Source organism: Zea mays, chromosome 8 (assembly GCF_902167145.1).
Source record: "Zea mays cultivar B73 chromosome 8, Zm-B73-REFERENCE-NAM-5.0, whole genome shotgun sequence".
Lineage (NCBI taxonomy): Eukaryota > Viridiplantae > Streptophyta > Magnoliopsida > Poales > Poaceae > Zea > Zea mays.
This window is the reverse complement of record NC_050103.1, coordinates 163406687-163424069: the sequence shown is the minus strand read 5'-3', so window position 1 is coordinate 163424069 and position 17383 is coordinate 163406687. Positions and strand designations below refer to the sequence as shown.

At 50.2% G+C, this 17383-nt stretch overlaps 1 pseudogene; it reads left to right on the top strand.

Annotated features, from left to right (window-relative positions):
• Positions 1-16518, top strand: part of LOC103637440 (uncharacterized) — a 41015-nt pseudogene extending 24497 nt beyond the window's left edge.
• Positions 16519-17383: the final 865 nt, after the last annotated feature.

Below are 17383 nucleotides of genomic sequence, written 5' to 3'. Positions count from 1 at the left end.
GGCGTCGTATGCGGGGAGGATGACGAAGCGGCTGACCGGTGGGCCGGTCTGCCAGTGGGAGCGAGCGCGTGAGAGAGAGTGACTGGTAGGTGGGGTCGGCCTGTCAGCGAGGGTGAGAGAGGGAGCGCGGAGCAGCAGCGTGCGCGCGGGAGCAGGCCGGTTAATGGGCCGGGGGGAGAGCGCAGGCGTGAGGGGGGGAAAGGGCGGCCGCGGCATGGGCTGGATTCAGCCCAGCTAGGAAGGGGGGGGTTCTCTTTTTCCCTTTTTATTTTCTAATTCCTATATCCAAATCTTTTTATACCCTTTTCTTTTGAACAAATAATTTAATAGATAATCTAGGTGCTGAAAAATAAAATCTAAGTGAGGTGCTCATATTCAAACAAGGTGTATGCATATGTTGGAAAGAATCTAAGGGAGTTTTGGGATAGATAATAAGAAGGGGGGGTTAGATTAGGGTTTCAAACCTGGGTTAGAAATTGGGATGCTACAAACCTACCCCACTTAAAGGAATCTCGCCCTCGAGATTCAGACGGGGCTTGAGAAAAGGTAAGGGTATTCCTTCCTCAGAGAGTCCTCACTTTCCCAGGTGGCTTCCTCTTCCCCATCTCTGCTCCACTGAACCTTACAGAGCTTCACTTCTGAATTGCGGGTCCTTCTGACTGCTGAGTCGAGAATCTTCACTGGCTTTTCCCGGTACTGGAGATCTTTTTGAATCTGAATTGCTTCTGCCTCGATACGGGTTTCTGGTACTTTTAGACATTTGCGGAGTTGAGACACATGGAACACATTGTGAATATCTGACATGGATTCTGGTAGCTCAAGACGGTATGCCACAGGTCCTATTCGGGAAATGACAGGGTAAGGACCGACGAAACGGGGTGCTAGCTTTCCTTTCATTTGGAACCTTTTGACACCACGCATCGGGGAAACCTTGAGATAAACAAAATCTCCTACCTCAAATCTGAGCTCCCTTCGCCTATTGTCCGCGTAACTCTTCTGTCGAATCTGAGCTTCAAGTAACCTTCTGCGGATCAAGGCAACTTTTTCTTCGGCTTCTTTAACAAAGTCGGGTCCTTCTAATGTTCTTTCCCCTACATTGGACCACATTAGGGGAGTCTGGCATTTTCTTCCATACAGTGCTTCGAATGGTGACATTTTGATGCTGGCCTGATGGCTGTTGTTGTATGAGAACTCGGCGTATGGTAAACTAGACTCCCAATCTCTGTCGAAGGCTAAAACGCAGGCTCTGAGTAAATCTTCAAGGACCTTGTTGACTCTTTCCGTTTGACCATCTGACTGGGGGTGATAAGCAGTGCTGAAATCCAGCTTGGTGCCCAATGCTTGCTGAAGGCCCTTCCAAAATTTTGAAGTGAACTGCGTTCCTCTATCTGATACTATCTTCCGTGGAATGCCATGCAGCCTGACTATCTCCTTAAGGTATAATCGGGCGAGGGCTGCTCCTCCAAAAGTGGTCTTTACTGGAATGAAATGGGCCACCTTGGTGAGACGGTCGATGATTACCCATATGGAGTCATTTCCTCTTTGTGATCTGGGCAGTCCGGTGACGAAATCCATGCCTATTTCTTCCCACTTCCATTCGGGTATTGGGAGGGGTTGAAGCAGGCCTGCAGGCTTCTGATGTTCGGTCTTTGTTCGCTGGCAGGTGTCACATCGGGCCACATACTGTGCTATCTCCCTTTTCATCCCTTTCCACCAATACCTGGTCTTAAGGTCTAAGTACATCTTGGTGGTCCCCGGGTGGATAGAGTAAGCTGAGTTGTGGGCTTCATCGAGCAGGGTCTCTCGTGTTTCTCCCACTGGCACGCACAGGCGATCCTTGAACCAGAGGGCTCCTTGATTATCTGTCCTGAGGTCCGGGAGTTGCTCCTTTCGTGCTCTTTCCATAAGCTTGGTTGTTTCTGCGTCCAGGCGTTGGGCCTTGCATATGAGGTCTTCTAGATTTGGCTTGACTTCCAGGCTACCGTTGTCTCCCAGACATGCATTTAGCTGAGCTGATTCTTTCTTCCAATCTTCCAAAAAGTTTGCTCCTTTAACCCCGAAGGGTTTTCTGCTGAGGGCATCTGCTACCACGTTGGCCTTTCCGGGGTGGTAGTGGATTTCGAGGTCATAGTCTTTGATCAATTCGAGCCACCTTCTTTGATGGAGGTTGAGGTCCGGCTGCGTGAAGATGTACTTTAGACTCTTGTGATCAGTGAAGATGTGGCATTTGTTCCCAATCAGATAATGCCTCCAAATTTTTAGGGCGTGCACTATGGCTGCCAATTCCAGATCGTGGGTAGGATAGTTCTGTTCGTGCGGCTTGAGCAAACGGGATGCATAAGCAATGACTTTCTCATTTTGCATTAAGACACACCCTAAGTCTTGCTTGGAAGCATCACAAAAGATGACGAAATCCTGGTGTATGTCTGGTAGGGTCAGGACTGGTGCAGTTGTAAGTTTCTCCTTGATGATTTGGAAACTTTCTTCACATTTGGGAGTCCATACAAACTTATTGTCCTTTTTGAGAAGTTCCGTCATGGGCTTTGCTATGCTGGAGAATCCCTTGATGAAGCGGCGATAATACCCTGCCATTCCCAGAAAGCTTCGAACTTCACTGACGTTGGATGGTTGCTTCCAATTTGAAACAGCTTCTACCTTAGATGGGTCCACTTCTATTCCCTCAGCAGTCAAGATATGCCCTAGGAAGGCTATCTTTTCCAACCAGAACTCACATTTGCTGAGCTTAGCATAAAGTTGATGTGCTCTGAGTCTTCCGAGGACGGTTCGAAGGTGCTGCTCATGGTCCTTGCGACTCTTGGAATAGATGAGGATGTCGTCGATAAAAACCACGACAAACTTATCCAATTCTTCCATAAATACCTTATTCATGAGGTTCATGAAAAAGGCGGGTGCGTTGGTAAGTCCAAAAGGCATTACTGTGAATTCATATTGCCCGTATCTGGTGACGAATGCAGTTTTCTGAATGTCTGCTTCCTTAATCCTGAGTTGGTGATATCCTGACCTGAGATCTATCTTGGAGAAGTACTTGGCTCCTTGCAGTTGGTCGAATAGGTCATCGATCCGGGGGAGAGGGTACTTATTCTTGATTGTAACCTCGTTCAAGGACTGATAATCAATACACATCCTCATACTCCCATCCTTTTTGGTAACGAAAAGAACGGGTGCTCCCCAGGGAGACGAACTGGGACGGATGTACCCTTTTTGTTGTAGCTCTGAAATCTGAAGCTTCAATTCTGCCAACTCCGTGGGGGCCATGCGGTATGGTCTCTTTGCGATGGGTGCGGTGCCGGGAATGAGATCTATATAGAACTCTACTTCTCTTTCTGGTGGCATCCCGGGTAACTCTTCTGGGAATACATCTTCAAACTCCTTGATTACAGACATGCTTTCTACTGCCAGATTAAATATCATTGGATCATTTGCGGGCGGTTGGGCTTGACAGGAAACTGCCTTTCCTTGGTGATCTATGAGAAGAATAGTCTTGCTTGCGCAGCTGATAACACCCTTGTGCCTAGCTAGCCAATCCATTCCTAGAATTACATCAATTCCTTGGGATGGCAAGATGGTTAAGTCTGCCAGGAACACTACCCCACTTAAAAGAATTCTGACTTGGGAACACCTGAGTTTGCACAGGAGGTCTGATCCCGGGGTTCGGGTGACCAAGGGGATAGCTAGAGGTGTAGAGGGTATGCCATGCTTTTCCACAAACTTAGCGGCTATAAATGAATGGGATGCTCCTGAATCAAAAAGCACAGAAGCGGGGGTAAATTCGACTAGGAACTCACCGAGCACTACTCCCGGGGCTTGCTGGGCTTCCTGAGCGTCGACGTGGTTGACCCGGGCCCTGCCCTGGTACTGAGCCCTGCTCTGTTGGCTGCTGGAAGGAAACGCCTTGGGGGTGGGTGCTGATGGAACCTTGGGGCCATTCACCGAGTTGGAGTAAGTTGGTCCTGGTGCCTTCAACTGGGGGCAGTTGTTCTTGAAGTGATTGGGGTCCCCGCAGTGCCAACAGGCATTTGCTGGCGGCTGGTTGCTTGCAACGGAGGGTGCCTGATGGGAGCTCTGACTCTGCTGACTGAAGCGTGATGGAGAGGGTCCAGATTGTTTATGAAAGCTTGGACCCCTGGGTGGGAGCCCAAAGGGTCGAGCTCTCTGGTGACGTTCTTGCTGTTGTGCTCGGAGGACCTGGAACTTTCTCTTGATGTGCCCTTTTTCTTCCTCTTTTGCTCTCTCCACTTGAATAGCTTTGTTGGAAAGGTGAGAGAAGCTGTGGAAGTCTTGGCTGGCGAGGATGGTCTTAAGCTCGGGTCTTAACCCTCTCAGAAAACGAGCCATCTTTCTGGCCTCGGTGCTGACATCCTCGGGCGCGTAGCGGGCCAACTCTGTGAACTTGTGCACATATTCACTGACCGTTCTTCCGCCTTGGGTTAGCTCCCGGAACTCATCCTCCTTGAGTTGAACTATCCCCTGGGGTACGTGGTGCTCACGGAAGGCTGCTTCAAATTCTGCCCATGTAGCGTCTCTGATGGCCTCACTGAAAGTATCCCACCATGCTAAAGCCATTCCTGAAAGTTGATGAGCTGCCAGCTGAATACGTTGATTCTCAGGACAAGCGATGGCGTCCAACTTCCTCTTGATTGTGCGAAGCCAGTCATCTGCATCGAGGGGATTGCTGGACCCCGCGAACGTGGGCGGCTTCAGTCTCAGGAATTCTCCCATCCTGTCCTGGGGCCTTCCACCGCCTGGGCGCTGGTTTTCCAGGCTTCGAGTGAGGACTTCAATGAGTCTGGTTTGATTGGCCAGAATTTGGGCTAGGTCTAGTGGTAGTTCTGGAGGTGCGGGGAGGTGGGTCTCACCCCCTTCTCCGCCAGCCTCTCCCTCAGCTCCTAGGGGAAGTCTTGCTCCAATCCCGGAGGCGGTAGGCGTGGTTCTATCCGAAGCCATCTGCCATGGGAAGAGAGTCACTATTATGCACATGCCATTTTTTTTAACTAGTTATTTTATTCATTACATCAAGCCATTACATTACATAGCATACCACTACCACAAGCTCGTCACACACGAGTGCTACCTAGGGTACCCCTGAACTCTTTCTCTAAAGTGTCCCCAAATTCCTTGAGAAGGTCATCAAGGCTGGCCAGGGACATGTCCTCGGTGTCGGACTGGTTTCTGGGAGGGTTTTCTTCCTGCTGCTCAGTCTGACATCCTTGGCTTTTGGTCTTCTTGCGGATTTTCCTTGCGGGGGCGAGCTTCTTCAGTACCTTGTCGTAGTCCATTTTGAGGGTGCGGTAGGCTTCACGGGTGTTGGTCTCTTCGCCTTCAGCTAACGAGAGGCTCTCTTGGAGGGACGCTTTTTCTTCTGAAAGTTCCCTGACTTTCTGCTCCAGGCTTTCCACCTGGGAGGTTAGGGAGGTGCAGTGGAGGGCGAGGTCATCATATTGGTTATCAAGTGTATGAAGATATCCAGCCATGTAGACAATGGTGGGATCATTCTCAATAGGATCTCCTCCTGATAGGGCCTGAAGTCTTTTCCTCCAGGTGGGGGTATTCTTGTTGCTGGGTGGAAAGTAGCGAAGGGGGGTTTCAATGATTACTTTGTTGTAGTTCTGGCACAGCTGTCGGAGGGCTTTTCGGGCGACATTTTGGCAAGCATCTAGGAAATGGACTCCGGTAAAAGTGACTTGGAAGGAACGTTGGTTGGGATAGCTTTGGCTTTCCCCCAGGTAGACTGCCATAGAGCATCTTATCATTCCGCCCTCGAAATGTTCCGTCCAGACGTATTCCGGCTTCTTGCGGATTCCCATGCGGAGCGCACAGCTTCGCAAGAGGCGGGGGAACCCTTCCACTTCTGAGCAGTAGGATGACTTAATGGCCAGAGAGTCTTCCATCTGGAATAGGAAAAGAAGGGTCTTGTTAAAACCGGGGAAGGGAAGGAAAAACTTTTCCTGAGGTAAGGGGTATTTTCTTTCTAAGGTAAGTTTTAGGGTCAGGGCTGCGACCTACGGCCAGTCCTATGGGCTCTGATACCACCTGAAGCGTCCCGATCCTTTGGGACTCAAATGTGATACAATTACTAGTCCCAGGAGGCTAGTAAACACATTCCTTACTTCAAATAGTACAGAGTTTAGATAAATTTATTACAATACCGGGGTACAAGCTCGAGAGAGAGCCAAATAGAGAATCGTAGTAGGAAAATACACTAGCCCAAGCCACAGGCAGAACTGGGTGCAGACACAGCCCTCTTAATCAAGCATAGCAGAAAAGAAGTCCTCGGCTGCTGAAAAACATAAATAAATCTGGGTGAATACACTAGGTATTCCGCAAGCCCACCCCGCTCCCGTAGAGAGAAAGAGACCTATGATGTACATGCTCAATTTGGTGGAGTTGTAGTCACTCATCATTTTCTTAGAGAGAGGTAGTTGCTTGAAGGTTTTCCCATGATATTATAAGTAACCAAAAACTCAACCACCACTGAGCTTCCCGCTCCAGTGGCTTTGTTTCTTCTTCAAAACCCTTTTAAACACACCTTTTTCTTTGTTAAGAAATTTAGAGAAAAAGTTCTAATTGCCATACCATACCAGACCCATCCATACCAGTGGACACGGACTATTCGAATAGATTTCAACTCTGCGCAGAGGGGTACACTTTACCCACTAGCCCGGTTTCTGCGATCTCACCGTCGCGAGACCCGAATGCCGGATCTCTTTCCTTACTCGTGCATCCTAACCTTAACGGTTATCCGGAAGGAGTCAGGCCACCACCATGCCCAAACCGGACAAAACTTTCCCCCTCCTTATCCTCCCGGTGCTCCCCAGCCTTCTTAACCCTGGGGTCGGACCACACGAGTTCGGATTGAGTGACTGCCCACACAGTCTCGAGTGGTTGTACGACAAAGGAGTACAGGTAGTGAAATTGACAAACCGGTCCTTATATGAGGGGACAATCCTTCTGCTCACGCCTAAACCAGCTGAGCCAACACCTTAGGCCCTCCCCTAAACCAGGGAGTCCCTGATCATCCCACTCCCAGGGTGATGAGGGTGAGCACCCTTCATCGCAAAACTTTTCAAGAAGAGACTTTATTAGGGGAAACACTTTGCCCTTCTTTCCAAACCACATTACGTACCCAGAAAGTATATGATAATGCGGGCCATCTCTCACTCACAATGCAATATTTCCCCGTGATTCCCGGCCTAGGCAGTAGTAGAGAGAATAGGTAATTTATGCATCAAGGGAAGGATGGACTTGCCTTCGTCGAAGCTTTCCTGGCACAGAAGTCCTACTTCCGGAAGTTTGGGCTCTGGTCCCTCTTCCGGGGCTACGGGTTCCGGATCAACGATCCCCGCTTCTTCTAGGAAAACAGGCAATAAAACAATACATCAACAGGGATTTACAAATTATAGTGTGTCATTTTCTAACATCAATGTTGTATGAGATCCTTAGAAATTATTTGGATAATTTTTGGTGCATAAAATATTGAAGAATACTAATTAAATGGAAAAAGGGGGTGGAAAAGAAAAGGAGAAGGGATTTCCCCTTATCTGGGCTGGGGGCAAGAATTCTGGCCCACCCCGGGCGCGAGCGCGCGCGCTGAGGCGCTTTCGGCCCAGCGGCGGCCCACGAGCGGGGGAACGGCGCGGCCGTGGGAGGGGGGGTGACGGCGTTGCGCAGGGCCCGCTTGCCAGCGAGAGGGGGGGGAGAGAAGGAACGGCGTTACGGTTGACGGGGGGGTGAACCGGCCGTCCGCGGGGGAGGACCGGCCGCCGGTGAGCTCGGCGGCGGTTCGCCGCCGGTGGCCCGGTTCTAGGACAATGCGCCGGTGTCTTAGCACGGGGAGGGGATGGCGGACCTAGAGGTGGGCTCAATTGGGTCAGAGGAGGTCGGGAGGGGGCTGCCCGCGGGGAGGTGGCGGAGCTCCGCGGCGGGGATCGCCGTCGGTGAGCTCTGGGCGAGCAATCGGGGTGGGGGAGTGATGTATTGTGTTTGCGGCAAAGTGGGGAAGCTTCTAGGCTAGCTTAATCGCTTGCTGGGCCAACCGAGAGGGAGAGAGAGGAGAGGGGAGGAACTCACCGGAGAGAAGGAAGATGACGGCGCTTCCCGAATTGGGCTCGGGCGAGGGGAGGAGGGTAGCGGTCGAGGCTGGTGCGAGGAAGACGGGGTTCGGGGCGAGCTTTTTATAGGCGCGCGGGGGCGAGGGGAGCGGTGGAGCTCCCTGACTCCGGCGAGCTTCCCGGTGCCGCCATTAATGGCGCACAGCGCCGCCGAGGGGACGCTACGGCGGGGCGGTACTGGAGAGGACGCTGGTCAAGGGAAGGAGGACGGAGCGGTGCCAAACTTTCCTGTGCGGCGAGGAGACGGCGGTGAAGAGACGGCGGTGAAGGACGGCGGTGAAGGGACGGCGGGCGTCGTATGCGGGGAGGATGACGAAGCGGCTGACCGGTGGGCCGGTCTGCCAGTGGGAGCGAGCGCGTGAGAGAGAGTGACTGGTAGGTGGGGTCGGCCTGTCAGCGAGGGTGAGAGAGGGAGCGCGGAGCAGCAGCGTGCGCGCGGGAGCAGGCCGGTTAATGGGCCGGGGGGAGAGCGCGGGCGTGAGGGGGGGAAAGGGCGGCCGCGGCATGGGCTGGATTCAGCCCAGCTAGGAAGGGGGGGTTCTCTTTTTCCCTTTTTATTTTCTAATTCCTATATCCAAATCTTTTTATACCCTTTTCTTTTGAACAAATAATTTAATAGATAATCTAGGTGCTGAAAAATAAAATCTAAGTGAGGTGCTCATATTCAAACAAGGTGTATGCATATGTTGGAAAGAATCTAAGGGAGTTTTGGGATAGATAATAAGAAGGGGGGGTTAGATTAGGGTTTCAAACCTGGGTTAGAAATTGGGATGCTACACATACGCACCATGGCGATTAGAGATGTGCGACCACAGGAACAAAAGGAGCAAGATCAACCTTCTTCCTCAACAATGGTGCATCCCCCAACTCAAACTGTTGAACAAGTTCATCAAGAGGCGTGCGATCAAGGGGGAGCACAAGATGATCATGCTATGGAGGAAGAAGCACCTCAAGCCCCTCCAACTCAAGTCCGAGCGACGATTCAAAGGAATCACCCCGTCGACCAAATATTGGGTGATATAAGCAAGGGAGTAACTACTCGCTCTAGATTAGTTAATTTTTGTGAGCATTACTCTTTTGTCTCTTCTATTGAGCCTTTCAGGGTAGAAGAGGCTTGCTAGATCCGGACTGGGTGTTGGCCATGCAGGAGGAGCTCAATAACTTCAAGCGAAATGAAGTTTGGACCCTGGTGCCACGTCCAAAGCAAAACGTTGTGGGAACCAAGTGGGTGTTTCGCAACAAACAAGACGAGCATGGAGTGGTAACAAGGAACAAAGCTAGACTTGTGGAAAAGGTTATGCCCAAGTCGCACGTTTGGACTTTGAGGAGACTTTTGCTCCTGTGGCTAGGCTAGAGTCTATTCGCATTTTGTTAGCCTATGCCGCTTACCATTCTTTCAGGTTGTTCCAAATGGATGTGAAGAGCGCTTTCCTCAACGGGCCAATCAAGGAGGAGGTGTACGTAGAGCAACCCCCTGCCTTTGAGGATGAACGGTACCCGGACCACGTGTGTAAGCTCTCTAAGGCGCTCTATGGACTTAAGCAAGCCCCAAGAGCATGGTATGAATGCCTTAGAGACTTTTAAATTGCTAATGCTTTCAAGGTTGGGAAAGCCGATCCAACTTTATTCACTAAGACTTGTGATGGTGACTTATTCGTGTGCCAAATTTATGTCGATGACATAATATTTGGTTCTACTAATCAAAAGTCTTGTGAAGAGTTTAGCAGGGTGATGACTCAAAAGTTTGAGATGTCAATGATGGGCGAGTTGAACTACTTCCTTGGGTTCCAAGTGAAGCAACTCAAGGACGGCACCTTCATCTCCCAAACGAAGTACACGCAAGACTTGATCAAGCGGTTTGGGATGAAGGACGCCAAGCCCGCAAAGACTCCAATGGGAACCGACAGACACGTCGACCTCAACAAAGGAGGTAAGTCTGTTGATCAAAAGGCATACCGGTCTATGATAGGTTCCTTGCTTTACTTATGTGCTAGTAGACCGGATATTATGCTAAGTGTATGCATGTGTGCTAGATTTCAATCCGATCCAAGGGAGTGTCACCTTGTGGTTGTTAAGAGAATTCTTAGATATTTAGTTGCTACGCCTTGCTTCGGGATCTGGTATCCAAAGGGGTCTACCTTTGACTTGATTGGATACTCAAACTCCAATTATGCTGGATGCAAGGTTGATAGGAAGAGTACATCAGGGATGTGCCAATTCTTAGGAAGGTCCCTGGTGTCTTGGAGTTCTAAGAAACAAACTTCTGTTGCCCTATCCACCGCTGAGGCTGAGTATGTTGCCGCAGGACAGTGTTGCGTGCAACTACTTTGGATGAGGCAAACCCTCAGGGACTTTGGCTACAATCTGAGCAAAGTCCCACTCCTATGTGATAATGAGAGTGCTATCCGCATGGCGGACAATCCTGTTGAACACAGCCGCACAAAGCACATAGACATCTGGCATCACTTTTTGAGAGATCGCCAGCAAAAGGGAGATATCGAAGTGTTTTATGTTAGCACCGAGAACCAGCTAGCCGATATCTTTACCAAGCCTTTAGATGAGAAGACCTTTTACAGGCTGTGTAGTGAGCTAAATGTCTTAGATTCGCGTAACTTGGATTGATTTATAGCATACATGTGTTTTATGCCTTTGATCATGTTCCTTATGCATTTTGTTGTTTATATATGGTGCTCAAGTTGTACAAGCACTCTCCGGACCTCACAAGTCCATTTGTGAGTGATGCACAAATTTAGGGGGAGATGTGCTACAACTTGACCCTTTGAGACTAACCGTGTGCTTGAGTCTACTTGATTTAGTCTCAAAGGTGGATTGAAAGGGAAAGGTGAACTTGGACCATGCAAGACTTCCACTGCACTCCGATAAAAGGGTAACTCAATCCAAGTTCATCTCCATACTCTTATTGCCTTTTTACTCTTATTTGAAGATTTTGGTGAGGCAATGGGGTTTAAGGGCCAAAAATGATCCCATTTTGGTGCTTGATGCCAAAGGGGGAGAAATTAAGGCCAAAGCAAGAAATGGATCAGCTACCACTTGAGAATTTTGAAAATAGTAGAGTTAGAGCTTTTGTTTTGTCAAAATACTCTTATGGTCTCTTATTGTCAAAAAGAGAATGTTTGATTATGGGAAAAGGGGAGTTTTTGAATCTTTGATCAATTTCTCTTGGAATACTTCTCTCTATGCCTCAACAAGTGAATTTGACTTAGAGATATAAAATTGAGTTTGATTTGCAAAAACAAACCAAGTGGTGGCAAAGAATGATCCAAATATACCAAATTTGAATCAAAACAAATTTGTGTACTCATTCGTATTGAGGTTGCACTTCTTTTAGTTGTTTTTTGTTGTGTTGGTATAAATCACCAAAAAGGGGGAGATTGAAAGGGAAATGTGCCTTTGGGCCATTTCTGACTATTTTGGTGATCAAGTGCCAACACAAATGGTTTAAGTGTGAAACTATGCCAAATGGTGGAAGAAGTGCATATCAACACAAAGGTATGATTCTAGACTTAGTACATTGGTTTTTGTGTACTAACATATTTGTCTAAGTGCTAGAATCAGAGAAAAGACAAAAGGGAATTGTCTTGACTGTGTAGTCAAGACTCTGCTCAGTCTGGGTGCACCGGACTGTCCGGTGGTGCACCGGACAGTGTCCGGTGCGCCAGGCTGGCGCTGATCAACTGGCCTCTCTCGGGAACTGAACGGCGGCGTACGGCTAAAATTCACCAGACTGTCCGGTGGTGCACCGGACTGTCCGGTGAGCCAACGGTCGGTCGCGCAATCCGCGTGTGACGCGTGGCCGAGCCAACGATCTGATGGGGGCACCAGACTGTCCGGTGTGCCAACGGCTCCAAATCTCCAATGGTCGGCTGCGCCAGAATAGGAAAGCAATCAGCACCGGACAGTGTCCGGTGGTGCACCGGACTGTCCGGTGCGCCACCCGACAAAAGGCAAGAATTGCCTTCCTGGATTGCTCTCAACGGCTCCTTGCTGCCTTGGGGCTATAAAAGGGACCCCTAGGCGCATGGAGGAGGACACCAAGCATACTCTAAGCATTCTTGATCATTCACACTCCATCTTTGCGCACTCGATTGGCATTCTTAGTGATTTGAGCTCCGTTCTAGTGGTGAACCTTGTGTTATTCATTTGAGCTCAAGTCTTGGTTGTGTGTGTGCGTATTGCTGTGGATTTGTGTGTGTTGCTTCCCTCCCTTACTCTAGTGCTTTCACTTTGATCCTTATTGTAAGGGCGAGAGACTCCAAGTTGTGGAGATTCCTCGCAAACGGGAAAGAGTAAAGAAAGAAGAACATCGTGGTATTCAAGTTGATCATTGGATCATTTGAGAGAAGTTGAGTGCAACTCTCGTCCATTGGGACGCCACAACGTGGAATAGGCAAGTGTTATACTTGGTCGAACCACGGGATAAATCCTCGTGTCTCTTGTGCTTGTTCTCACTGTGTTTATTGTGTTTCACAATAGCTCTCCTTTAGCCACTTGATTTCATTGTGCTAACTCTTAATCAAGTTTTGTGGCTTTAAGTTTTAAATTTTTACAGGATCACCTATTCACTCCCCCTCTAGGTGCTCTCACCTTGACCATTTCATGGTCATCCCATTTTGTGCTCCCGAGGTTGCGCACTTGGTTGACCAAGATCTTGAGCTGGTTGTACATAGCTTGTGGCTCCTCTCCTTGGTTGAGCATGAACCGACCGAGCTCCCCCTTGATCGTTCCCTCTTGGTGATGTTGGTCACCTCGTCTCCTTCGTGCGCGGTCGATCTTTAGCATGTTCCAAATTTCTTTGGCACTCTTCAACCCTTGCACCTTATTATATTCCTCTCGACTTAGAGAGGTGAGGAGTATAGTAGTTGCTTGGGAATTGAAGTGTCGGATATGGGCGACTTCGTCCTCATCATAATCTTCATCCCCTACGGATGGTACCCATGCTCCAAATTCAACAACGTCTCATATGCTTGTGTGGAGTGAGGTTAGGTGATACCTCATCATATCACTCCACCTACTATAATCTTCACCGTCAAAAACTGGTGGTTTGCCTAATGGAACGGAAAGTAAAGGAGTGTGTTTAGGAATGCGAGGATAACATAGGGGGATCTTACTAAACTTCTTGCGCTCATGGCGCTTAGAAGTGACGGACGGTGTGTCGGAGCCGGAGGTGGAAGGCGACGAAGAATCGGTCTCGTAGTAGACCACTTTCTTCATTTTCTTCTTCTTGTTGCCACTCCGGTGCGACTTGACGCAGGCAGGTGATTCCTCCCTCTTCTTGTTGCCGGACTCTCCCGATGGAGCTTTCCCGTGGCTTGTGGCGGGCTTCTCGCCGGTCACCATCTCCTTCTTGGCATGAGCTCCCGACATCACTTCGAGCGGTTAGGCTCTAATGAAGTACCGGGCTCTGATACCAATTGAAAGTCGCCTAGAGGGGGGGTGAATAGGCAAATCTGAAATTTATAAACTTTAAGCACAACTACAAGCCGGGTTTAGCATTAGAAATATAATCGAGTCCGAAAGAGAGGGCGAAAAATAAATCACAAGCAAATAGCGAGAGTGACATGATGATTTGTTTTACCGAGGTTCGGTTCTTGCAAACCTACTCCCCGTTGAGGTGGTCACAAAGACCGGGTCTCTTTCAACCCTTTCCTTCTCTCAAACGGTCACTTAGACCGAGTGAGCTTTTCTCCTTAATCAATTGGGACACTTAGTCCCCACAAGGACCACCACACAATTGGTGTCTCTTGCTTTGATTACAAATGTCTTGGGAACAAGAAATGGGGAAGAAGAAAAGTGATCCAAGCGCAAGAGGTCAAAGAACACGGGCAAAACTCTCTCTTCTAGTCACTAATTGCTTTGAGTGGAATTGGGACTTGGAGAGGCTTTGATTCAATCTAATTGTGTCTTGTATTGAATGCACTAGCTCTTGTATTGAATGCGTTGGCTGAAAACTTGCATGCCTTGAAGTGTGGTGGTTGGGGGTATTTATAGCCCAACCACCAAAGTGGTCGTTGGGGAGGCTGTCTGTCGACGGGTGCACCAGACAGTCCGGTGCGCCAGCCACGTCACCCAATCGTTAGGGTTCGACCGTTGGAGCTCTGACAGGTGGGGCCACCGGACAGTCCGGTGGTGCACCGGACAGTCACTGTTCACTGTCCGGTGCGCCTTCTGACGCTTGCTCTGACTCTACGTGCTTTGTCCGCGCGTTGTTCACGCACTGTTCACTTTTGCAGACGACCGTTGGCGCTATTAGCCGTTGCTCCGCATGGCACACCGGATAGTCCAGTGAATTATAGCGGAGTGGCTCCCCAAATTCTCGAAGCTGAGCAGTTTGAGTGAATTCTCCCTGGTGCACCGGACTGTCCGGTGCGCCAGACCAGGGCAGCCTTCGGTTGGTTTTGCTCCTTTCTATTTGAACCCTTTCTTTTATCTTTGTATTGGTTTCTTGTGAACCTTTGGCACCTGTAGAACTTATAATCTAGAGCAAACTAGTTAGTCCAATTATTTGTGTTGGGCAATTCAACCACCAAAATCATTTAGGAAAAGGTTTGTCCCTATTTCCCTTTCAAAGATGCAGCGTGCATTTCCAACGTTTGTCGAGGCCCGCACGCACCTGCTCCTTGAGGAGGTCGACGTCGACGCCCTCCCACCATCCCCGCCTGCGGCCCTCATCGCCTCGTCGCCCATGACGCCCGCTGGTGGCCTGGGCCGCCATGTGCAGGCCTCTGCTCCATCACGCACCGGTCAACCCAGCCAGCCAGGAGGCCAACGCAACGGCCGCCGTCGCGGCAAGGGTGGCCGCGGGCAGGGCAGCCATCCTGGCGCTGGCCATGGTGGCCACAGTCCTCCTACATGCGGCCACGGTGCACCGGGCGGTCAGGGTGTCGTGCACCACTCCTTCGCACACCCATGGGCCGACACGCTCCAGATGTGGCCCTACGGGCGTCCACCGCCGGCCTTTGCCTCTGTTCCCCAGTACGGGGCACCCTTCGGTGGTGCCCCCAGTGGCAACCTCTACAGCAACAGCCCCGGCCACCCGTACGTCTACGGTGGAGGAGGTACACCCTCGACGCCGATGTTTCAGGGGGGGCCATACCAGCTGCCGGTTGCCCCTGGAATCCCACACATGGAGGTGCATGGAACCAGGACTCCTTGGTGCAGAACTTCAACACCATGACGCTCACCCCCCGGCACCATCGGAGTGGTACGCCGACTCTGGTGCCAGCTCGCATATGACAGCGGATGCTGGTAAAATTTCCACCATATCCTCGCCCACATTCTCCACACCTTCGTCTATCATTGTGGGCAATGGTGCTTTACTTCCTGTCACTGCCATTGGATCACATACCTTTTCTTTTCCGCATTGCAATCTAGTTCTTAACAATGTCTTAGTTTCACCTCACATAATTAAGAACTTGATTTCCATTCGTTGTTTTACCACCGACAATAATTGCTCCATCGAATTTGATCTGTTTGGTCTTTCTGTGAAGGATTTGGAAACCAGGAACGTGATCGCCAGGTGCAATAGCTGTGGCGATCTCTACCCGTTTTTTCCTCCAGCCACCAGCACCTCCGCATTCCTCACTGCACCCACCTCGCTATGGCACCGTCGTCTTGGGCATCTTGGGCATGAAGTTTTGTCCAAACTCATTAGCTCCAAAGCCATCTCGTGTAATAAAGATGATAGTCACCATTTATGTCATGCGTGTCAGCTCGGTCGACACACTAGACTTCCATTTGGTTCCTCAAATTCTTGAACTACAAATAATTTCGATTTAATACATTGTGATCTTTGGACATCTCCTATTGTGAGTGTGTCGAGCTACAAATATTATCTTGTCATTTTAGATGATTGCTCACACTACATTTGGACCTTTCCGCTTCGCCTAAAATCCGACACGTTTGCCACTCTATCTCACTTTTTTGCTTATGTCCGCATGCAGTTTGGCACCACCATCAAAAGCGTCCAGTGCGACAATGGCCGTGAATTCGATAATTCCTCGGCCCGCACGTTCTTTCTTTCCAACGTTGTTGCCCTTCGCATGTCGTGCCCTTATACATCCCAGCAAAATGGCAAAGCTGAGCACTCTCTTCGTACCATTAATAACATCTTGTGCTCACTCTTATTTCAGGCGAGTCTTCCTCCGGTCTACTGGGTTGAGGCACTCCACACTGCCACTTACCTTGTCAACCAGCTCCCCACCAAAACCCTCGCCTCCTCCACCCCTTTCTTCCACCTTCACACCACTACACCTTCCTATGAACACCTCAAAGTTTTTGGTTGTGCTTGTTACCCAAACATGTCCTCCACTATAGCCCATAAACTCGCTCCTCGTTCATCTCTATGCGTCTTCCTCAGCTACTCCTCTGAGCACAAAGGTTATCGGTGTCTCGAGCTAGAGTCCAATCGCATTCTCACCTCTAGACATGTTGTTTTTGATGAATCCTCCTTTCCTTTCGCCAACATGTCTACCTCACCCCTGGCATCCTCCGCCTTGGATTTTCTTCTTGATGACAGTGATCTCACAGCTCCTCTTCCTGGAGCAACGTTTGCTCGTGCAGGTACTGATGATAGGGCGGCTGAGGCTCCCACGCCCCCTCACTCACCGCCGAATGCTCATCCTGCGCCCCCTCGCTCGCCACCAAGCGCTGTCGCGCGGTCACCACAGCCGCGTGCTGGGCATGGGGCGCCCAACCTCGTCGGGCCATCCACCAGTGCTGCCCCCCGCAGCGCACCCCCTGTGCCCCCGACCGGTGCTGCTGCCCCTGTGCCCCCTACACAGGTCGTTGCCAGCAGCGCCACGACCACTGGGCGCACGGTCTTCACCAGGCCGGTCTCCATTGCCCCCGTCATCAACGAGCACTCCATGTGCACCCGTGGCAAATCCGGCATTACACAGCCTGTGGATCGTCTCAACCTCCACGCTGTGCCAATGTCGCAATTGTCTCGCTCCGTTCGGGATGCCCTTGCGGATCCAAATTGGCGCTCAGGTATGCAAGTTGAATATGATGCCCTCATGGCTAATGACACCTGGAGTTTGGTACCACGTCCTCGTGGCGTCAATCTGGTTACTGGCAAGTGGATTTTCCGGCACAAACTTCATGCAGATGGGTCTCTCGATCGCTACAAGGCTCGTTGGGTTCTTTGGGGGTTTACATAATGACCTGGTCTTGATTATGATGAGACATTCAGCCTGGTTGTCAAGCCAGCGACAATTCACGTTGTTCTCTCTCTG